The 24,674-nt window shown below is 37.3% G+C and overlaps 1 pseudogene; it reads left to right on the forward strand.

Moving 5' to 3' along the window:
- The first annotated feature begins 729 nt into the window (after positions 1-729).
- Positions 730-23,872, forward strand: LOC105868569 (RNA-splicing ligase RtcB homolog pseudogene; annotated as a pseudogene).
- Positions 23,873-24,674: the final 802 nt, after the last annotated feature.

Genomic DNA, 24,674 nt, shown 5'->3' on the forward strand with positions numbered 1-24,674 from the left:
TGCAGTAGAATAATAAAGAAATGGAAGACCGCCCCATAGTAATGTTTATTACACAAACAAATGATACTATGCATCAGTATACTGACTATCTGCTAATAAGGCTCGTACACAGCCAATATGCATTCAATGAACATTTACCCATCTACTGTATTGAGCAAATTTGTGGTAGATTCTGGGGGTAGGGGAAAAGTTTGGGGCTAGGTGTTTTAGGTCTAGGATTGGAGGAGGTCAGTTTCTGAAGGGAGGACTCCTGTGCAAATGATTTCTTAAAGAAATGCTCCCAGGGCAGAGGGTGAGGAACAGAGAGACGACGGTGGGGAAGTAAGACAAGGAAGGAACAAGCAAGTGTAGATCTCAGGCGAAGTCTCAGAGCAGGGAAGGGCAGATTCAGCCCGATCCTCCTGGGAGCTCTGGGATGGAAAGGACTGTTCCAATCTGAGACAAGGGTACCTGTCAGTCAGTCACAGCAGAAAGACCACCCCCAAGGGACTTAAATTCCTGGCACCATTCGTCTTCTCTCTTTGGGCCACTGCTGTCCCAGTACCTTGAGTCCATTGGAAGACGAGGATTCACAGGGAACTGACCCAGGGATTCAGCAGTGTCTGTTCCAGAAAGTAGAGTGGGTAGGAGAGAGAGAACACGGACTCCAAATCAGCCTCCTCCTCAGAGTGACTGGGGGGAGGGTGTAGGGAAGAAAGTGGAGGGGAGAAAGAGAGAGAGCCCGCGAGCATGCAGCGAATGGTAGCGCTGAGTGAGATGACCCCAGCTCAGGGAAGGACCCAGGTTCTGCCTCTGGCCCCTCAGTTACTGCGCTACTCCCCAAGACTCTCTTCCTCTATTGCACGTCTAGGACCGTAGGAGGCCTGCAGGTTAGTTTTGGCCACCAGGGGAGATAATGTACCTGTAAGTACTTCAGAAGCTGTGAAAGCCTAGCTAACAAGTGACGTGAACTATGACACAAGATGCGGTAGGAAGGGTGGCCCCCTGGAGGCACAGGCCCCATGCCGTGAGAGCAGAGGGTGGACAGTGGGGCAGAATGTGAGCTGGTGCTCAAAGGACGAATAACGTGCTGAGAGCAACAGGGGGGAGAGGAGGGAATTCCAGAGGGAGAACATTTCCAGAAAGATCCAGAGATACACAGGCCCGTTTCTCCCACTTTCCCTCGAGAGGGTCCTCTGCCGATAGGACCACTGCTCCGCTCTGCCCTTTGAGACTTCAGCTTTTTCTCCCATTCGAGTACTAACCAGGTCCGAGCCTGCTTAGCTTCCGAGATCAGAGATCAGATGAGACCTGCGCCTTCACAGCGGTATGGCCACAGACCCAGCTTGTTCTCCCCGTGCTGCGCTCGGTTCCACCTCAGCTCTTGCCCTGCCCTCCGCCTCAAGCGCTCTTCTTCCCAGTCTCTGCATGGCTCACTCCCTTACTTCTTTCAGATTTTTCTCAAAAATCACTCCCCTGAAGGTTCTGCCCAACTATATGGCAAATGCCTGAGCAAAACTGAAGCTAAAACCCAGCCACTGAAGACTGGATTAGACTTGAAGTTGGAAAAAAAAAAAAATGGGAAGGACAGGATAAGTGTCTCCGGTGATGGTCTATCTATTTCCCTTCTGGCTAAGAGCTGAGAATTTAGACCAGTTTCCAGGAAAATCAAGAATTTGGGTCTATCATGCCAGCTTCTCTTTGTCTCTTTGTTTACAGTAAAATCCTGTGCTTTATTATTTTTGATATAAAACAATCCAAGTGCAGTAAATCACAGCTATTAAAGTTACATAAAAAAGATTTGTACATTTAAATATGAAATATTATGACACCATTCAAATTAAGGAAACTTACATTTACTGTGACCAGGTATATTTTTAAACAAATTTATATATGTATGTGTTATATATAACACATACACTATTAATTAAGTTTTACGAGGAGTTTACGATCCCAAATGACAGGTATTACAGAAATGTAAAGAATATTGTACATAAAATTTTTCAATTACAGAGTTATTTAATTATGGTAATAACTGACACTTGTATATTTGAATGATGAACATTTGAATAGCACCTTACAAAGGCCCTTCTCATTTACTCCTCAGTACAGCCCTGAAGGGAGTTATTAATATGAGGAAACTGAAGTTTAGAGTGTTCAAGTAAAGTGCCAAAGGTTGTACAGCTAGTACATGCCTAACTCAGAACATAAACCCAGTCATCAGATTCCCGGCCTGCAATGCTTAGATAATGTCATACTGTCTCACTTGTAGAAATTACTTTTAAATATATATCTTCATCTTCTAGCAGCCTTATTAATAGTTCATAACCTCAAACATAGAAGGCAAAGACCACAGCGAAATGTAGGAAACAGTAATCCTCACTGTTTCATAGTCAGTCGGGAGAGTGCCTACTATATTTGATATCCTTTGTCATTGACCAGCTACCTCGACATTCTTCATTAGACCAGTTCCCTGCTTCAGATGAAGCCTGTGCAGCTTTCATCATCCACTGCTCAGATATGCCTCATGTCACAGCACAACTTGAGATGGACATTTATGTGTCCGTTGACCATTTGCCTGTAATTTACAAGAACTGGGATGAAGCCTTATGACTTGTTATCATGTACCATGGCTCTAGCTCTGCCAAGTATTTGCCTTTTGACTCTAGATAAAAGATAAAACATCTCCCTCATTTTCCATTTTTGAATACATACAAATTCCAAGGTAGGAGAGAGAATAGAGGAGCAAATTCAGACAATTATTAGTTATTAACTACCTCCTCCATGTCAGTGTATATTTGTTAGTTCTTTCATCTACATTATCTCATTTTAACTGTCAAAATAACCCCATGTGCTAAGTTCATTATCTTCATTTTACAGATGTGGGAGTTGGTAACAAAGATCCGAACTTAGATCTGTCCAATGCCAGTATTAATTATCTCTGTTCTAGAATCCACTTGGACTTTAAGAGTTCAAATGTTATTCATTCGTCCATTTCTGTGTTCCTTAGTAAATATTAAGTATCAACAGTAAATAATACCAGCACCAAAATCATAATAATTAGGGAATAATATTGACCTCTCAGGATTAAAAAGTACATCAGGAAAAAAACAGGTAGAGTTACCTTAAAGAAACAATGAATACCAGACCTGCAAAACTTAATTTAACACGATTAAATATATTAACATATAAAAATGTGTCAATCAAAAGGAGAAACGTCTGCAATGTAGCATGGAAAAGAAGAGTGCTTTCAGTATTCCTTACTCCTCTCCCGGGAAGGAAGTGCGTGGCCAAGGACAAACATCTGGCATCCATCCAGCCCCACTGGTAATAATATTCCTATTGTAGAGATGAATGTGTCAACCAGTCTTAACCGTGTGCCATTAAATATCTGAATTCTGATTTCTTGTTCACTTAGCAAACTTTTGATTACAATTTGGCTTGTAAGTAGATGTGTCTACACAGAGAGAATGCACCAGTCATGCCAATGCAAGTATTTTAACATCCATGACAGGTATACTTCAAGTTCATTAACTGGCATTCCCATATCACTGTCGGTCCTGGGAGCTTTGTTATTGTGGGTCTTACCTTGAAAGGCAGAGTACCTCTCAAGATGTTGACAAAATCAGGTTTCTAAGCCTCGTGGGGTGACAGTGAGACCATGGCTTAGGGTTGAATTCAGCAACATCGTCTGATAGTCTTTTGGCAAACCTCAGGGCCTATTATGATGGTTAATTTTATGTGTCAAGTTGGCTAGACTGTGATACCTTGACAGATATTTGGTCAAACAATAGTCAGAGTGGCTTTTTTCCATGAGTATAACCCAGCTCTCTGACTCTTGGTCTGGTGCTCTTGGAAAGATTTTCTCTGTTAATAAACTATCTTCAGCCATATTTTTATGGTCCCTCAAACTGCTAATTTCTTAGTCCTGAATTCACAGTGGTTTAATATTAACTTGCAGTTTGGGGTCTTTCTGTCACTGGCCTTTCAGCTCTCAATTTGAACATGAAATCTTCTCATCACAGCCTTTGGCATATATGCTCTGCTTGGGTATTTTTACTGAACAGTGCATCTTACCTTCAAAAGAAGTTAGGTGATATTTTCAATTTTTTCTTAGATGCTTTGAGATATGCTTTAGGAAGGAAGGTACTGCTAAGAAACTTGTTTATGTTCTCTAATAACTCTTACATTTAGTTAGAAATCTTATAAAAGTTTGCTAATTTTTACATTTTCAGGTGGTGGGGTTTGCTAGCTAATCTGCTAATTGGAGGGGATTAAAAAAAACAGCTTAAAATCCTTCCAGTTTTCTAGTAGTCCTGTGTAATGAGTTCAAACAGGGTGAGCTTTTCTGTGACCTCTGTTGAAATGCCAGTAATTAGTCACATCTCCTGCTAGTCTATGTTTCTACATAAACCAAAATCAAATGTAGCTTTGTCTTCTTACATATCTACTGCCATGGTTACGAGTTCCCATACTCCCGTGGAGTCCAGACTTAATAGACTCTTGAGCACGACCCATGAGTCAAAACTGAATTCTGAAATAATTTGTCAGTGATATGATTATTTGAAAGGAAAAATCGTGACTCTTGCCTAGAACCAGGATCTCACACTTATTTGCCAAGTTCATATTCAACTTCCAATTGTTCATTGCAGAAACAAAACATTGTGTAAGTCAACCCAACCCACTGTGATCTGGTTGTCACTTGGCTTTATTTACTTTCAACAGCTATGAATAAGTGACCCTGGACTTTTCCTCCTTATTCACATAAAATGTTTATCTATCAGCAAAAAGCAGAGTTAGTTTGAATTCTCATAATATTTATGAAGAATTTGAGCTTTTGTTACTTTATTCATTTACTCATGAGACCTTTAGTGATTATGCCAGCCAGTCCGTGTGAGTTGGATAAAAGCTAACCTCATGGAGCTAACAGTTTTTCAGCTAGTGATGGGATTTTGTCTGAAGGATAAAGGACTGAAGTTAAAATGTATACCATCCTGTCAATCACTTACATTTTCATGTGGATAAAGATAAAATCTGTAAAGAAGCAGAGGAAAATCAGGATAGGTTTCTTAACTATTCCTTAGTAGTTTGAGACTATATTTTTTCTTTGTTTTAGAAAAATAGTCTCCTGGCTATTCAGTGACATCTAACCTAAACTCTATTGTCAGTGGAAAATAGAAACTTCCTTGAAAACTACCACCACCACCCTGTGCAAAGTGGACATTTATGAGCAATTAATCATGTGTCCAATTATTTTGGCATTAATATAACATTTACCATGTATTGCTACATAGAAAGCATAATATGACTGTTCTGCCCCCTCAAAAGAACTTGCAATCAAATGCTCATTTGAATACATAGCCTAGGCCCCATTTATATAAGAGGGGATCAAAGATTGATTAAATGCATTCCCAGAAGCCATCTCTGAGATATCATCCGACACGAGACAGTACTTACAACTCACAGAATCCCCTAGTTGCTTTTCTGAATTTAGCTGGGGCTGCTCCTATAGTTCACTTGTGTTTACAGGAGAGTTAACCTGAACTCACATTTTCCTCCATGTCTTCTATAGACAGAGCACCAGGGCAAACTTGAGAGCTTTAGAGGTCAAGGCTTCCCAATACAATAGGGGCTCATTAGAGCTGTATGAAAAATGTTGGCTTGCACAAGAATTTTCGCTCAGGTCTAATTCTAATCTATATGTTTAACAGCTGGTGAATCCAGACTGCTGGAGCCTTTTTTTCCCAGTACAGGAAAAATAAGCTTCTTGACATGCACATATAAGTTGTTGGTGGCATTACAAGGAGGACATAGACAGGGTCTTTTACCAAGAAAACTGTAAGAGCTTCACCTAACAAAAACCCTCCTGGAGATGGTGCCACAAGCGGCTCTTCTCAGCCCTGTAGGGGAGGCGTCCTCAAACTACCACCCGCGGGCCACATGCGGGTGTTTTTGCCTGTTTGTTTTTTTACTTCCAAATAAGATATGTGCAGTGTGCATAGGAATTTGTTCATAGTTTTTTTTAAACTATAGTCCGGCCCTCCAACGGTCTGAGGGACAGTGCACTGGCCCCTTGTTTTAAAAGTTTGAGGACCCCTACATAGGGTATAGAGGGGCAGGGTGTAGACCTTGTCCCCTCAGATGCTCCCAGCCGAGTTTTAGGAAGATGTGTTAATCAGTGGGGTGGGGTAGGAAATCCCATTCCAAATGTGAATAAGCCCTATTAAAAAAAACAGATTATTTGGAAAATACATACAAATAATGCACCTCTTCAAAAAAATCACTAAGGCAGCATTTAATACAACAATGTCACACTTCAAAGTCCAATAGTGATGCTGCTAAAATTATTTAATATATATTGAGCAAGCAACAGTGTTTTCATTGCTATATAGGTAAAAGAGTGGCATCTTTGCCAATCTTCCATTTAAAAGTCAATTTCTTTATTAACTGCTATAAGAAGTCTCAGCCCTACCCCAGTTTATATTGTCTTGGTATTAAAAGGGGGAATGAAATACACATACATACGCCATTTCAGGTCATGTAAACATCTCCATTTTATTTGTAATGAAATTAATTAATACCAATAGGGCATATTTTTCTTTTTTTTATTTGTATGCTATATGGCGCTTAAGAGACTTATTCTGAGTATAAATGGACAAAATTTCTCTCATACCTTCCAAAGTCTTTTAAATATCATAAAATATCTGTCTCTAAAATATCATATTCTCATGGATGAAAAGAAAGTTTGTCATCTTTTACATTATTTATTTGAAAATAATTTAACTGTGGAATTTCTGATGAGACCATCACAATATTTTTGCTTATGACTGTGGCGGGTTATATAAAAAAATAATGACACGATGCAAGCTTTCAATCCAATATTATTACAAAACTCCCTCTGGAGGCTTTGAGAGATAACCCTTTTCCAGATTAGTAGGATATTCTTTCATGATAAGGGAGTTAACAAAAAAGGTAGAGAATTTTAACTCCATAATATTTATTTCCGTGGTACAAATCTTAGTCCCAGCAAACTTTAAAGTATAAGTCATCAAAATAGTGATTCAAATGAAGCTGGGGTGCAGAGTTTTAGCACTCTAAGCTATAAATTGCTGTCACTTGGACAATAGAGAAGGTCTCTGGGGCAAGACAATCTTACTGTGCCCTTGGAGATCTCTAGAATGTTAGCAAGATCACTATTGTCCTCTTTTCAACGAATGTTCCGGTCTTTTGTGTGTGGGGGCCAGAAAATCCCATGACATTTTGTGAAGGTTGGTGTGTGTGTGTGTGCATGTGTGTGTTTATTTTCATTTGCTGCTGACTTTATTTAGACAACTGACTGTAGTGATCTACAGATGCTGTTGGAATATATTGAAATTTAGGAGATCCACCCCTCAAAGAATGAATTTTGCTGCATATAAATTTAAAAATAAATTTAAAAATCAGAAGAACCCATTTGACATTTAAATAAAAATTTCTATGCCCTTTCCAAGTGCTGTCCCAAAGTCTGTTTGCTGTTGCTTTTAGACCCTGGGTTTCTCTCCATCAGTGTCTGTTTAATGAGCTACTCTTAGGTGATGACACTGCTTCTTCCTCTCTCTCTTCACCTCCTCCCTCCACAAGTGCGTATGCATTGTATTTTCTTTCTTTAAATATCTTCCTTGACCCATTGCCCATTCTAGATTTTTAGATTTACCTTCTCATGCATTTGGTCTTAGTTGTACTATTCATATAGATAGGTCCCAAAATGCCCCACTGGAGCAAAAACAAACAAACAAACAAAAACTACATCACAAACATTGCAGTGACATTTGCTAGAGGCAGAAAATGTTTACATAATTTTATACTTTTTGTTTAACATTTGCATTTGAATCCACAAGATCAGCAGTGAGTTCATGCCAATCTTCTAGTTTAGTGTATCTGTTGCCTGATGTAGAACAAGCAGGGAGTTAGAGTGAGGCATATAACTGTTGATACATGAAGCTTTTATAAACACTAGAACTTTCTCTACTGATTATGGACTTTGAGTACCAAGTGATGTTAGAATTTACATCATGTATAACATGAGTTAGGAATGCTTACTTAAAATAGGAAGGGTAGATTTGGGGTCCTCTGGGAACTGGTAATCAAAAGGAAATATTGGGGCTGGGCATGGTGGCTCACGTCTATAATCCTAGCACTCTGGGAAGCTGAGGCAGGTGGATCGTTTGAACCCAGGAGTTTGAAACCAGCCTGAGCAAGAGCAAGACCCTGTCTCTACTTAAGAAAAAAAAAAAAAAAAAAAGTAGAAATTAGCTGGACAACTAAACACACACACACACACATATATTTTAACATATATTTGTGTTAAAATATATGTGTATATATATTTTAAATATATAAATATATATTTTTTTAACATATGTGTGTGTGTGTGTTTGTGTGTGTGTGTGTGTGTGTGTGTGTGTGTGTGTGTGTGTATAAAAATTAGCCGGACATGCTGGCACATGACTGTAGTCCCAGCTACTCAGGAGGCTGATGCAGAAGGACTGCTTGAGCCCAGAAGTTTGAGGTTGCTGTGAGCTAGGCTGATACCACAGCACTCTAGCCCAGGCAACAGAGACTCTGTCTCAAAAAAAAAAAGGAAATACCAGCTAAATGTGAATATGCCTATATACATTCATAAAATTACTTTCTAAGGACTCTGTAATGGAATATTAAAACTTCTCTTGCATATTTTTTAAAAGGCTGATATGAATGTGTATGGGAAAGAGTGTATATGTGCATAAATGAATTGGCTTAGATTGTTGGTCATCAGAATTTCTTTTATTTCATAGCTGATTATGCTGCAGTTACTTCAACACACTTTTAGTTTCACAATTTTGTAGGTGTACTCTAGGGAATAACTTTGTATCAAAAAGAATATCAATAAAGCCTGAATCAACAAAGTAAAATATAGGGATTTTACTTTGAGAAGAAACGAACATGAAAGAAAATTTTTTTAAGTTCCTTTGAACTTCCTATGCATCTAAGAGTCAAGGAAATATGTTATATATAAAATATCCAAGCTGTTTCCTCTTCCTAATATTCTCCCACAATTTACATTATTTTCCATAGGGGCTCCAGAGCTCTGTATGGAGCTTGGCTTTTTGACATTTGAAGGCCAAGGCTATATGTATGCCACATGGTAAAATCAATCTCTGGCTATCTTAGAAAATTATAGCCATTGGTATTGTGTTATTAATATAAATGTCCAGTGACACTCCCCTGTCATGGTTTGGTCAATGTGTTCCTCTGTTTAGCTGTTACTATTGCTCTATACACTCAAACCAACAAGCTTCAGATGGGGTGACAAATACCAACTGCTCCTCTAGATATATGTGAGCTATATGAGCTCTCTAATCCAGTGTCAGTAATCTGGAGTCCAATACATGCTGGTAAACATGTCTCTTCATCCCTCCCCTAATCTGGACACTGCCATAGCTCTGTTACCACAAGACTTTAAAAGGTTTCAGCCTAGTGAAACTGCATTTCCTCCTGTATTGGGCATGCTTTCCTCTCCTCTTTTACTCAATTGACAGTTAGACATTGTCATTTCCTAAAAGATAACATTTACAGCAATAGTATCATTAAAATATTTAGGAATAAATGATGCAAAAGCCTTTCATGGTGAAAGTTGTGAAACTTTCTAAAAAGTCAAAATAGAAAACATAAGTTAAAGTTAAAAGAGAAAAATAGGAAAAATAAATATTGAAAAACCTGCCAATTCTCCTAAGATTAATCTATAAACTAAATCCAATCTAAACTCTAAAAATATTTTTCATGAAAACAAACTGATCCTAAAACTCATATGAAAGAATAAAAGAATAAAGAATACCCAGAACAATTTTTAAGAAGAATATGGAAGATCTGTTATATTATTATACATATCAAGACCCTCTATAAAGCAATAGTAATTAAAATGGAGAAATTAGTACAGGATAGACAAACTTTCCATTGCTACAGAAAACACTGCACAGAAACAGATCTTTATGTAAATGAGATCTTGGTATATGCAGAGACGGCATTACAAATGAGTGGGAAAAGCATCAATTATTCAATAAATATCACTAGGCAACTGATTATTCATACAGAAAAAGACAAAAGTTGATCTCTGCCTCACACCATTCACCAAATTTATCCAAGAAGGTTTGAGACCTAAGTATGTATTGTGCTTTCATTAAATATACACTTTAATAATAAATACTTTTAATGAAAATAAAACTGTAAGACATTTATCATAACTTAATGGCATTAGGGTAGGAAATGATTTTTTAAATAAGACATGAAATCATATCTAATGAAGAATTCATTAAATAGGACTTCATGTAAATTAAAATTTTGAATTTCTAAAAGATGATTAATGAAAAAGAAAGTCATTTATGAAAAAACATATTTGTGATCAATATAATTAGGAAAGTATTGAATACAGACGATATAAAGAATACCTACCAATCAATAAGAAAAATGCCAATCTTCACGAAGCAAGAAACCTGGGTGGAAATTTTAAAAACTGCTAAAATTTAAAGTGACAACAGCAAATGCTGGTGAAAGCGTAGGACAATGGGAATTGCTGGCGGGAGTGTAAAATAATACGAATTTTTGAATTTTAGCAATTTGGAGCACAGTTTAGTTAGAAATTGTCAAGCAATTTCATTTCTAAATAGCTATCTTAGAGAACGTCTATATATCTGCATGAGAAAACATGAAAGGAGGGTCACTGCCATACAATTTGCAAAAGCAAATTTAGAAACAACTGGTCTTACAGTAAAAAAATACAGGGCTTATTCCTACAACTTGGGTACAATTTAAATGAAGGAACTAAATCCATATCAACATATATGATAAATCTAAAAATGTTCATATTAAGTGAAAAATGTGCAAAATGCTGTTTACCATATGACAAAATTCTGGAAATTCATAACAAAAAATAGTATATGTTGATTTTGGATTCATAAATTTATCAAAAAATACATGGAATGATATGTATCTATCCTCTCAAGTAAGAGAAAAGTAAAAGAGAAAAAAGATGAGTTTCAGCTTTATCTACTTTTTCATGTCTTTTAAAAGTTTAAGATGAAATTAAGAAAATATGGCAAAATTTTAGGATCTTAAAATTTTAGTAATTGATCTGCACTCTAGGCATGTAGATTTATTATTCTCAGTATTTTTCTATACATGTACACATTTCAAAATTTTAAAATTACATAATAAAAAGCAAAATAAGACTTTTATTATCTTAGATATAAGTGAAAACAGAAGTCTTTCTTATCAGAATTCATAAGATATTGACTAAGCAGTATTCAGAGAAAAATGAAGTCTTAATGCATGTTAAATCAGCTTAAAATTAAACTGATTGATAATAAGTGAAATAAACATTCAATTCAAGATGACAGAAAATGAATGACTTGGATTGAAAAGGAATTAAATTAGTTTTAAGTTAATAAAATTAAATTAGTATTTAGTATTAATTGTTGTAATAAAAGCAGAAAAGATGTAGAAAGGCAAAGTTTTATTTTAAAATTTAAAAGAACAATATGATAACCCAATCCCCGCCAAATCTAATCAATAAAAAAAAGGATAAAGACCTGAGTTTTAAGGCAAGAAAAAATAGTGGGAGAAAGGAGATACAACAAAGGATATGGAGGATATTTTTTCAAAATAAAATTTAACTTTGTAAGTTATAAAATAATAAAATTGGATCAAGAGAAAGATAATCTCCACATTCCAGAGTACAAAAACATGTCCAATATCCTCAATTTAGTCTATAGCCTCTATAGAATGTAGTATATGACTCTAGCTACCAAAACTCGGCAAAGTTAGCATCATACATTCACACAAAAAAGTAGTAAGCCAATCTCATTTAGTAATGTAGGAACCAAATCCTAAATAAGATATAAACAAAATATGTTCAGTAAAATATTAAAAGAATATGATGTCATAGCCAGTACAATTTATCCCAGAACACGAGAGTGCAGATCATTTTCTTGTTCTGCTCTGCATGGAAATGAGCTCAATCTAAATAATCTATATCCTTGGTTTCCTTGAGTATTAGCTTCTGGTGAGGGTTAGGCAATGGAAGGTATTGGCAGGAAACTACAGGGCAGAAGTTGCAGGCTATCTGTGGTTGGTTCTCCAACCTTGCAACTTCTTTTTTCTGGAGACAGAGTCTTGCTCTGTTGCCCAGGCTAGAGTGCAGTGGTGTAGTCACAGCTCACAGCAACCTCCAACCTCTGAGCTCAAGCTATCCTCCTACAGGGACTACTGGCTCATGCCACCATGCTCAGCTAATTTTTCTACTTTTTGTAGAGGCAAGGTCTCACCATGTTGCTCAGGCTGTCTTGCAACTTCTGATGGCATCTCCAGCAGTGGCTACCCATTTTTAGAGGTCCCAGCTCCTGCTGGTCTGGGTAAACTCTTCCCCAGGGGCTTAGTAACATGTCCCTTCTGCTTGTTTCTACTGCCCTCGGGTTGGTAGTAGTTCCTGCCATCACAACCCCTGGGCTACTTTAGCATGCCCAGCCACGCCTTTCAGCTCTCCCAACACATTTGTAACTAGTTCCCTCTGCCTAATTCCCACTTTTGAACTACCAGGCATGGTATCCATTTTCCTGATCCTACCCTGACACAAAAGCAATGTTTCCATCGGGTCATCTCTATTAATGTAATCCATTTGCTAACTGAAGATAGAAATCATGATAATCTTAGAGGTAGGCTGCAAAAGCATTTGACAAAATTTAACACTTGCTTATGATTAAATAAAAATAAAACCCAAAATGAAGTCTAAGGAAGGAAAAGAAGGATAACACCATAAATATTTTAAGATGATATCACAGCTATGTATAGTACAAATTTACACACTTGCCAGCAATGAATGGGGAGGTTGATTCCTCACAGTCTCAGTAACAGAATGTACTATCAAACTTAGGTATTTGGATTAATCTAGAAAAAAAAAAAAAAACACTTCAGTGTAGTTTGATTTGTATTGCTTACTAACACTAAAACATCTTGTCATGTATTGATAAGGCTTTTTTGGTAAATTGCTCCTATATACTTTCCTTTTTTCTATTGATTTATGAGAGTATTTATGTTATTTAATCCTGTTGGTCATTTGTCTTTTGACTTTACTTATTTTTTAAACATACACATCTTTATTTTTATGCAAGCTTATCAGTCTTTTATAGCTTCTGAATTATGAGTGATGATTAGAAAGTCTCTCATTCCATTTTCAACGAATTATTCCATTTTTTCTTCTATAACTTTCATGGTTTATTTTTCACATTTAGTTAATTTATTCTAGCAAGAAATATGAAGTATTGACTCAATACATCATTTTTTTTCCAGATGGTTGACCACTCAGTGGTCACAACACCATATGTTGAAGAATCTCTCTGTACTCGCTGGTTTGTGATGCCATTTAATGCTAATTTCTACATTTTCTATGTATTTGATGCCTATTTCTAGGCTTTCTATTCTATTTTTCTATTCTATATTATTGAATTACTGAGGCATTATGATAATTTTTATGATTTTGTACTTTGATCTAAGTCTAAAATCAAATGTTACTGTGAAAAAATCTGAAGTTAGAGTCATACTTTTCTCTTATAACCCAGTTGTACAGAGATTTCTTTCTTCTTTAAAGACCAATAATTTGTTAGGCTATATCTCAGTGCTGATCAGTCTGATATTCTTTCCCTTGGCAGAGTCTTTTAAATATACTCAGAGTTTTATTTTTGAAAATATGTTTGCATTATATATTTAGATATTTGTTCTCCATTGTTGTTTTTTTTTTCAAAATCCAATTATGTATATGTTGTACCTCCTTTGCCTTATATTTGGAATTTTCTAACACTTAAAATTATAATCTTCATTTTATTTTGATTACCATTCTCAGTTCTATCCTTTAGGTCTGTCTATATATGTTTTCCTTTGGGCAACTTATTGTCTCCTTTCTGTGTTTTTTATTATACCTTTTTTTCCTAAGTTCTGCCAGGGTTTATGTTTCAATTCTTCCTATTTTCTCATCTTTTGAGTTCTTTTATTTCTGCTTTTTGGTGTTTTCTCAGTCCATTTATTAAGGGTCTTTTTGACAGTAAAACTTCAGTATTTTAATCTGGTTCCTGGTAAATTTTTCTAGTGAGTGTTCTTCAGGAATAAACTGTGCTGTCCTATCCTGTCTACTTCCCTAGGGTATCTTTGAATCAATTCTATGGCAACTCCTTTTTATATATACTGGCCAAGATTTATGCTAATATTTTGTTAGCTCTGCCATCTCATCATACTCTGAACTTTTCCTCCCATATACCTTTTGCTTTATTTCCTTGTGGTTCTGAAGTTTTTGTTGTATGCAAGTGACACTGGCTTAATATTTTAGCTTAATGCCTTCTCTAACAGGAAGCATATATTTTCTGATTTCTTTTTTGAGATCTATCACCATTGTATCACTTACATTTCATTTTTTCCAAAATGTCTTCAGAAATACTTTACTCTTGTGATTTCTGTACTAATTTTGGTTATTTTTAGTAACCTTTCTGCATTTGAATAGAAAATAATATACCATAGCATAATATAATATCTTCTGGTTTTGATGAAAGTGGAGTTTGCAGAAGTTTTATGATTATTTATCTTTCGCTTTTATATAATATCCATGACAGGCAGAAACTGGTGCTTCGAGCTGCCATGCCCAAGTAGGAGATTAGTCAAGACTCTGGAGCCGGACTACATGGTTTGAATCCAAGTTCTGCCATTTATTAGCTATAGAATCTTCAGCAAGTTACTAATTCTCTCTCTGCCCCATGTCCTCCTTCATGAGGTGATGATGATAACACTATGGACTTCAGTGAGATTTGTGATAGATTACCAAGTGTAAATAACATAATCCAGGATAGCTAGTTCAAGCAGAAATGATGGATTGCTCACAATTGTCACTCCCCCGTACTAGTAATATACAGCCACATGTTTGTCATGGTTTGATGGAGGGCAGTGGATACTTTCCCACACCATGACTTTGGGTTTGGCCATTTGAAAATAGTGACATGACAGAGCAGAGACTTGAAAAATGTGATTATACATTTGGGTTTTCCCTGTTGGGCTTCTGCCATTTCCATGAGGACAAACATCAGCTAGTCTGTACTCACCCTGCCTGAGCTTCAGGGTGAAGCATACCCACAGGAAATGTTTTAACATGACACTGCTCTAGACAACCTGCAGACCGACAGTCTGAAGCAGAGTCCCCCAGCCAACTGAAAGAAAAAGCATGCACTTTATTATTTTATGTCCTTAGCCACAAAGATTACATATGCTATGTCTTGAGATAGATAATTTAGCACACCTTTTCCACTGCTAAATGTTTTGTATTTTGTGATAAAACTTGAAGATCTACAATCCATTAAAAGACTGTTCATGCTTCAAAAGTCAGACTCATGATGAATTTGGAGTAATTTAGAAACTGTTGTCAATTAATTCTGATTTATATTTAAAGATAAAATTAATCTACTTTCATTGTTCTGGAAACTAAAAGAGTAATCATAAAGATAAATTGAAGGAAATCCTCTAAGATAAAATTTAGAAAATTAGGATGAAATTACCCCAAAAGTATCTCTGAGTTCTTCATTCACCCATTATAACCACAAAAGAAATGGAGGGAAGGAATAAGATTTATGAAGGAATTCATAATATGAAGCAATGAATAACTTACTTAGAACTGCTGGCTGACTACTGTCTGGTTTTTCAGCTATTTCCTTAACTCCACCTTCAAGAGATTAGAAAACTATGCAAAGAAAACATGTATATTCTATAGTGATTCATTGGAACTAGTGAATAAAAATATAACATGAAAGTAAACAATCTATTCAATAACTTGCGAGATTTTATGGGTTATATTGTTTAGAATATGGCAACTTTTTCTTAAGTAAACCATAAAGTAGACTTAAAATCTGAAATTTTAGAATTTGTGAATCTAAATTTTTAGAATTGAAGCAACACTGGTCTCTCCAATGTACTGTACTATATCCAATGTACTACATGTATAAAAGGTAGGTGAGGTTTTATATCATGCACAGTGCAGGAAAGCCCTCTGATACTCACATGAGCATTGTTAATTATCAATATTATCAGCTTGAAATAAAAAACAATTTTAAAAGAATAACAAATGACCTGTCATTTGCAGCAACATGGATGGAACTGGAGGTCATTATGTTATGTGAAATAAGCCAGGCACAGAAAGACAAATATATTGCATGTTCTCACTCATATGTGGGAGCTTAAAAAGTGGATCTCATGGAGGTAGAAAGTAGAATAGTGGTTACCAGAGACCGGGAAGGGAAGAAGGGAGGGATGAAGAGAAGTTGGTTAATGGGTTCAAAAATACTGTGAGATAGAAAGAATAAATTACAGTATTTGATAGTACAGGAGGGAAATTATAGTTAATAATAATTTATTGTATATTTCAAAATAGCTAGAAGAAAATAAATGTAATGTTCCCAAGAAAAAGAAAAGATAAATGTTTAAGGTGATGGATATCACAATTACCCTGATTTGATCATCATACATGGTATACATGCATCAAAATATTACATGTACCCCCAAAATATATACAACTATTTTAGTAATATAAAAATTTTAAAAATGTGTGATAAAGAATCAAAACAGAAAAGTACGTTGAAATTTCAGAAAGAATATTAATGTGAATATAGAATACTTATGCTGTATCTTGTTTTAAAAGAACAAAGCTATGAGCCCTAATTTGTAGTCTCTACAAAGTAGAGCTGCCTTACAGCAATTTAATTTCATGTAGCAAAAAGCTCAGACATGCTAGCTGAATTAGGACCAAATTCTGCCATCACACAGCAACACAAAACTCCACTGGCATAGGATAAAAGTTTCACATTTGGAACAATGGCAGATTCAAGACAATGCGGGGAGTATAATGTGCTTCCTCTAAAAAAAGCACACAACCTCTTCCTCTCTCTGTCAGTATTCAGGGCTACACTAAAGGTTATGTTTGCTGCTGCTGCTCTGTTGTCCTTAACCACTGACATTTTAAAAAGTCTAAATGCACTGTGCCGTGGGACTCCTTTGTAAAGGGGGCTTTATAAGTGTAAATGGTTGTTGGTACAACCTCTATTTGACTTCTTACTATCACCTCCTGGTCCAAGTGGAATAAGTTTTGCTGCTTTTGCAGAGTCCTTAGCAGTCCTCACATTTCCTTGGGGAGTCCATATTCCATCTGGCAAAACCATCATTGTAATTTGTCAAAGCAAGAAGAATTGTGCCTTAAAAGCACGTGTCCTAAAAAAAAAAAAAAGAAGAAGAAAAAAAGTATTGTCTGCCTGGCTTCTCTAGCATAAGCACATTCAAAAGCCTTCAGTAAATGAATGATCAGCTGGATACAGATATTGGTTTGGGATAAATAGGAGCTTATGTTGTTACAGTGTAGGAGGATCCATTAGAATGGAAAATGGATGAGGCTTTTGCTGTGCAAGAGACATGTTCTGTGAAGCAACATTAGTGCAGAGGCTAGACCCTGTCTTAACTAGGGATGAAAGTCTGCACTGAGAAAGCAAGGGTCAAGGAACCTGATCTGCATCATTAATTTGAACCTTTTCTTTGTAATAACCACCTCAAAGGAGCAGCCAAAAAAGGTAACAGAATATGCTGAGTAAACATTGGTCCACATTTCAACACAGTTGGTAGACTCCAGCAAGTTGACTTCTTTCCAAAGAGATAGGTTGTTGATCCCTTTTCAGAGCTGAAAGTAGGATGAATACCTCAGGACATAATATCTGAAGATGTTCCAGCTACAACCCTCTGCCACTAACATCACTGTACTGTCAGCTTCCATGACAGATGAGCCCAGATGTTAGTCCTGGCTCTGCCACTCACAGAAACCCTGAGGCTTGGGCAAGCTACATGTCCTTTCCAAGTCTATATCCCTCATCGAGAAAATACTTCCTGCATTGTTGAACTGTAACAAACATCAACACTTAGCACTTAGGATGCTTGCAATAAATGTTAGTGACTGTTAGATTCATTGACACCCCTTGAAAGAACTGGAGGTCATTTATAATGAAAAGCAAATATACAATAAAAATAAAAGAATAAAAATCGCATGAAGAAATAACTATACTAGAACTATAGTTAAAAGATAGTTTCTGCCAGCCAAGGGCAATGCAAAGTGGGATAATTCAGTGATCCTGTCCTTCTATGACAGGACAACATATTGTCTCAGACATGGTGCTACCCTGCCTGCCTTCTCCTGGCTGTTCCACTCTCATGCCAGGAGCTACTGCAGCCTCCCAGCCTGGTGCCAGCAGTACTTCTCCAGATCCCAAAAGATAAATGAATCACCCATAACAACAAGATGTTTTGTTTTTTAAGAAAGTTTGGAAAAAAATACACTTTTGAGTAAATAACATGTTAATCCTTTCCTTTGCACATACAGGCTAAGAAAGAGGAAAACAGGAATTCTTTCAAGAAAATTCTAACTTAATTTTCATAGTAGGGCTGACATTCTAACCAAAGGGAATGCTCAGACTCTCTCTATGCAGCTTCTCAAAATGCAAGCTTCAGAGTTTACAGCCTTTACATGACAGCTCTACTTCTGGTTCATTCTTTCCTTTTAGCTATTGGATAAAGACCTATAACTCCTGAATTTCAGATTACGTAACTCTCCTCCAAGACTACAAAGAGCTATACTGTATCTGTATGGAAAAACCTGTCTGCATGAACTAAATAGGTTTGAAGAGTTTATAGATGCCTGATGGATTCCAGAAGTAAACTTACTGCAAAAACTCTGCTCAGTGAATTTTTATGTACTGCACATGCCTCTATATTGCACATGTCTCTATCACCAGTGAACAGAATTTTCTGTCCTTGAATATTTATATAATTCCATACAAAGATGACAGATTAAATTAAATGATAATGGAGAATAACAGATCAAAAATTTATTTCATAAGACAGTCAAGTTAGACCATGTGCAGGAAGCATAGCATAGATAACAACAAATGATTAAGTTCTAAGTCTAGAAATAATGTATTTCTTCTCTCCCTTTCTGTATTAGTCTACTGGGACTGCCATAACCAAATATCATAAACTGGATAGCTTAAACAGAAATTTGATTTCTCATAGTTCTGGAGGCTGGGAAGTATGAGTTGAAAGTATGAGTCAATTCACTTCCTGATGAGGGCTCTCTACCCAGCTTGCAGACAGCTGCCATCCCGATGTGTTCTCACGTGGCAAGGAGAGAGTGTTTTCCAGTATCTTTTCTTGTAAGTATAATCATTTTACCGGATCAGCGCCCAATCCCCCATGACCTCATTTAAGCTTAATTACCTCCTTGGCCCTATCTCCAAATACAGTCAGTCACACTGGGGGTTAGGGCTTCAACGTATGAAGTTGGGAGGTGGGCCACACGGTCCGTAGCATTCCTCTAACCCAAAAGTAGGTAGCTGCCTCATTTTGTCAGATCTCCTTTCCTGGGAGGTAGGTAAGCAAGCTGAATTATGAGCTGAGCCAAGCGGTCAGTCAGATGAACTAAGAGAAAACCGGAGGGTCCAGAGTGAGAAGTCTCTCACCTAAAGGTAAAATGCCAGCCAGCCGATATTCGATGGTACCCCAAATGGAATTCCTGGCTTAAGGTGTCCATCTTGCATGTGAAAAGCCAGGGACACTGGAAATAAACCTTTTCAGTCAAGTTATAATATAAAATCAAGTCCAAGGCTCCTGACAGAGGTACGAGGGCAGAGGATGGTGCAACAGTTCAGTCCTAATAGATCAAACAGGAAGTGATCTGAACAGATTCCCAAGACTCCAGCCGATACCCTCAGCAGCTAGAGCTGTATACATTTCTCTGTGTGAGGGCAGCTTTAAGGCACCAGAGGAAAGCAGGCAAACCTACTGCCATCATTTTTGTTGTTAAAGTAAACTCCAGTATCAAATGGCAATTCTGTGGAATCATCCTTAAAACACCTTAAGTAAATAAGAAGATAATGTGCATTTAAAGCAGAAGCAGTCTTCTGATTTCTCTGTTTGTGTAGGCAGCATGTCTATGGGGAAAGTGCACTGCCTTTTATGCAGTTGCTGCAAAGCAAGTCCTGAACTGCATTAAATGTACACCGAGACCTTAAATGACAACAACTGACAGTAATAACAAAGCAAATTTAGGCAAAATAAAAATTTCCATGGCATCAACTACATTTTGATAATATAACATTTAACTTTCACCAAATTAGAAGAATCCAAAGAGGGACTAATTTTGAAGAAAAATAAAATTTGTTTTAAATTATGTATTTCCCATCCTTTCAATCTCCCCTTTGCTATCTTGATGGCTCAATAAATGCATATTTATGGAAATAATTAAATTCCCTTCAAAATTTCTATATAGGATATTTCCTCCTAATTTTTTTTCAAGTTTTCTGTATTCATTTTAAATGTTGTTCTCTTTATACAAATATCAGTGGAGGACTTTTATACTAAGACTTTGCCTAAAATTTGTCAGTGCCATCTATGAAAGTTAAAACTGCCACCTTTGGTGATTAATCAAATTTGCTCTAAATGGGATTAATTCGGGTGTAAGTATGAAGAAGATTGTCAGGGTGCATGTCCCTTTTCTCATCTGTCCCCCGGTCTTTTACTGCACTCCCCTCACCCCCCACCCCTTGCTGAATTGAAAATGAAGCTGAGCTATAATCTTGCTTGGCAGATACTGGATCCTTCCTTTGATAAACATCTAAAATGCTAATGAATGTGGGCTGCAGTTCTGAAACAGCAAGCACACAATTTGACAAGAATCTGGAGGGTAAAAAAAAGGAAGAACTTTCTGACTTAAAAGAACTCTTTTTGTTCACATTTGGTATTGTTTCCTGGAGAAAAAATTTTGCTCCACAGAAAAACAGAAAAAAATTGTGCTACATCAAAATGCGGAAGCATGAAAAACTGATGAGCTTTCAGATTGTCCTCTTTTGCATGCAAATCATATCAGAAGTTCTCATTAGCATAAATGCATGAGCAACTCTAAATGCTTTTAATTTCCAATCTCAGCCAGCAGAGGAGTAATTTGTCACTGTCAGGGTGAAAATCTAAAAAGAAAAAAAGAGAGAGAGAAGGACTCCATGCTAAATTGGAATCATATAAATTTTTGATTTGCTAATTGACTGATGCTGCAGTTCAATCAGCTGCCTTGAAGGTGTAAATAATTCAATGTACAGTCAGAAATAAAAGCATAATGTGCCTCTACTGAAGGCATTTTAGTATTCAGTGCAGCAGGACACGCCTGACCATGTCTTTTTTACAGATATCCTCTTTAGTCAAATTATAAGTCTTCTGCAAGCAGCTACACTCATATAAACCAATAAAAACACCTCTCATATAACCCAAGTTTTGCAAGTAAGAGACATTAGGACTGAGGAAGCAGACCTCAGCAATCTTTAACTGTGAGCATCCCAGCAGGTTACAACCAAGGCTTCATGAACCATCTTCTTGTGGTAGCTCACTAATGCAATCATAAAAAGAAAAGAGAAAGTACTGAAATAAAAATCTTATTCCTAATCCTGCTAACTTTCAATCTTTCTTTTCCTTTAATCAACTGCTCTAAATGCCATATGTAAAGTGTATTTATTGCAAAAATATCTCATTAGGGCAGGCATGATATGGATATTTTAAAAGCTACTCCCTGTGGTTTATTTTTATCATGTAGTTCTATAATATTAATATCTTTACCTTGAAACATTTTAATTTGCATCATCCAAAAGTTAGTTTATAAATATTTTAAGAAGTATTGCTTAATTCAAAGTCACATGGAATAAATATGACTAAAGTTCCAACTTATTGGAACTGTATTTTATCTAGTAATTGGTATTTTATTGAGTAATATTCTTAAACAGGAAAATCGAGTAGATATGCCAAAACTATGCTCAGGCATTTTCATTGTGAAAATTGAATCTGATGCTAAAATGAAAATGCCAGTGCCCTGCAAAAATTGAAAATAGAAATTAAGTTTAGACTAATTGAGAAATTACACAGAGTATATGTGTCAATATTCAAGTAAATTCATTTAAACTATTTTTCAGTTGTAGGATACAAACTCTAGCCCTAATTAGCAAATGCATTTAAAGAGCTATAACAAATATCACGAGCTATGGGTAAACCAACCTGTGCATACTGATAAGTATGTTTAGAAAGAAAAGGAATACAAAGCTAAGTTGTGTAAACTTAATTCAGTAATTAATGTATTAAAAGAAAAACTTTAGATCCCTAGAAGGCAGTGCTCCGGCAACCTGGACAGCGCGGCAGCTGCTCTTCGAAGTGTTCGACACCACTGTCGCCACCGTGAGTCGCAACTATGATGATGAGCTGCAGTTCTTGGAAAAGATCAAATAAAAACTGCTGGAGGATCAAAAAGGGCTTCATGCCCAACATGCAGGTTGAAGGAGTTTTCTATGTGAATGATGCTCTGGAGAAATTAATGTTTGAGGAATTAAGGAATGCCTGTCGAAGTGGTGGTGTTGGTGGCTTCCTGCCAGCCATGAAACAGATTGGCAATGTGGCAGCCCTGCCTGGGATTGTTCATCGATCTATTGGGCTTCCTCATGTCCATTCTGGCTATGGGGTTTGCTATTGGGAATATGGCAGCCTTTGACATGAATGACCCTGAAGTAGTGGTATCCCCAAGTGGTGTTGGATTTGATATCAACTGTGGTGTCTGCTTGCTAAGAACCAATTTAGATGAAAGCGATGTCCAGCCTGTGAAGGAGCAACTTGCCCAGGCTATGTCTGACCACATTCCTGTTGGGGGCAGGATCAAAAGTTGTCATCCCAATGAATGCCAAAGATTTAGAGGAGGCCTTGGATATGGGTGTGGACTGGTCCCTAAGATAAGGCTATGCCTGGGCTGAAGACAAGGAGCACTGTGAGGAGTATGGAAGGATGCTACAAGCTGATCCCAATAAAGTCTCTGCAAGGGCTAAAAAAAAGAGGCCTTCCTCAGTTGGGGACCCTGGGAGCAGGCAACCACTATGCAGAAATCCAGGTTGTGGATGAGATTTTCAATGAGTACACTGCTAAGAAAATGGGCATCGACCATAAGGGACAGGTGTGTGTAATGATCCACAGTGGAAGCAGAGGCTTGGGCCACCAAGTAGCCACAAATGCGCTGGTAGCTATGGAAAAGGCCATGAAGAGAGACAAGATTATAGTCAATGACCGTCAGTTGGCTTGTGCACAAATCGCTTCCCCAGAAGGTCGGGACTACCTGAAGGGAATGGCAGCAGCTGGGAACTATACCTGGGTCAACCGCTCTTCCATGACCTCCTTAACCCATCAGGCTTTTGCCAAGGTCTTCAACACAACGCTTGATGACTTAGACCTTCATGTGATCTATGTTGTTTCTCACAACATTGCCAAAGTAGAGCAGCATGTGGTGGATGGAAAGGAACGGACACCGTTAGTGCACAGAAGGGATCCACCCGCACTTTCCCTCCTCACCATCCCCTCATTGCTGTTGATTACCAAGTTACTGGACAACCAGTGCTTATTGGCGGCACCATGGGAACCTGTAGTTACTTTCTTACAGGCACTGAACAAGGCATGACTGAGACCTTTTGAACAACCTGTCATGGAGTGGGCCGTGCATTGTCCCGAGCAAAATCTCGACGTAATTTAAATTTCCAGAATATCTTAGACAAATTGGCAGACATGGGGATCGCAATCCATGTTGCCTCACCCAAACTGGTTATGGAAGAGGCTCCTGAGTCCTATAAGAACGTGACAGATGTGGTGAACACCTGCCATGATGCTGCCATCAGCAAGAAGGCCATTAAACCGAGCCCCATCGCTGTCATCAAAGGATAGAACCTGAACAACAGGACTGCAGACACCACTGACCTTCTCTAGTGGAAGTGAACTAAAGCGCTCTTCAGACATCAAACTCGAGAACTGACAGGTTCCAAAGTATGCAGCTATAACTGCTCATGCCAGAATGGCTGCCAGGGAGGCTGCTGCTTTTAGGAGCCAGAATTTTAAAATCACTTCTGGGAGGAGGCACGTTGCCCCCATTTGGAAAGGGAGAAATATGCATCCTTCTCCATTGTCCCCAGATTTTTAGGAAAATCTGTTAGCAGGTGGGTAGGGGTCAAGAAACTGCCTTACTCAGTCATACAAGTCTTTAGCCATCAGAATGAGCTTCTTTACAGCAAGCTCTGTTTACATCCCAAGAGGTGTCATGAAGAACATTCTATTAAATAATAAGTTTTGGGGATGGTTCCCTTCCCTTGCTTTGTCGGTTTGTCCATTCAGTCACCCATCATTATCACCCCTGCACTGAGAAAAACCATAAATACTCCTCTTCCTTGGAGATATTAGATAAAGATATTAGATAAATGGATTCATTGAGGAAGGAGTGTGTGCAGAGATTTATTGAAAGGGCGCCCAAAAGAGAAAATAAGTTTTCACACCCTTGGTACTTTTCTTGTGCTAAATACGAGGCAGAGTTTTGACTGACCTGCAACATGGCATCACTAGTATCCTGGCAAAATTTTTTTGAGTAATGCCTTGCACAGCAGCTGCAAAGAACCCTCACATAAGACTGAATATCTTTACATTTTGTGGTTAAATTATTATAAAACCAAAGCTGCCACAGTTGTTAACAGTTGCTCTGTATTAACAGGTTGACTAGTCTTGTA

Source organism: Microcebus murinus, chromosome 5, assembly GCF_040939455.1.
Source record: "Microcebus murinus isolate Inina chromosome 5, M.murinus_Inina_mat1.0, whole genome shotgun sequence".
In the NCBI taxonomy this organism is placed as follows: domain Eukaryota; kingdom Metazoa; phylum Chordata; class Mammalia; order Primates; family Cheirogaleidae; genus Microcebus; species Microcebus murinus.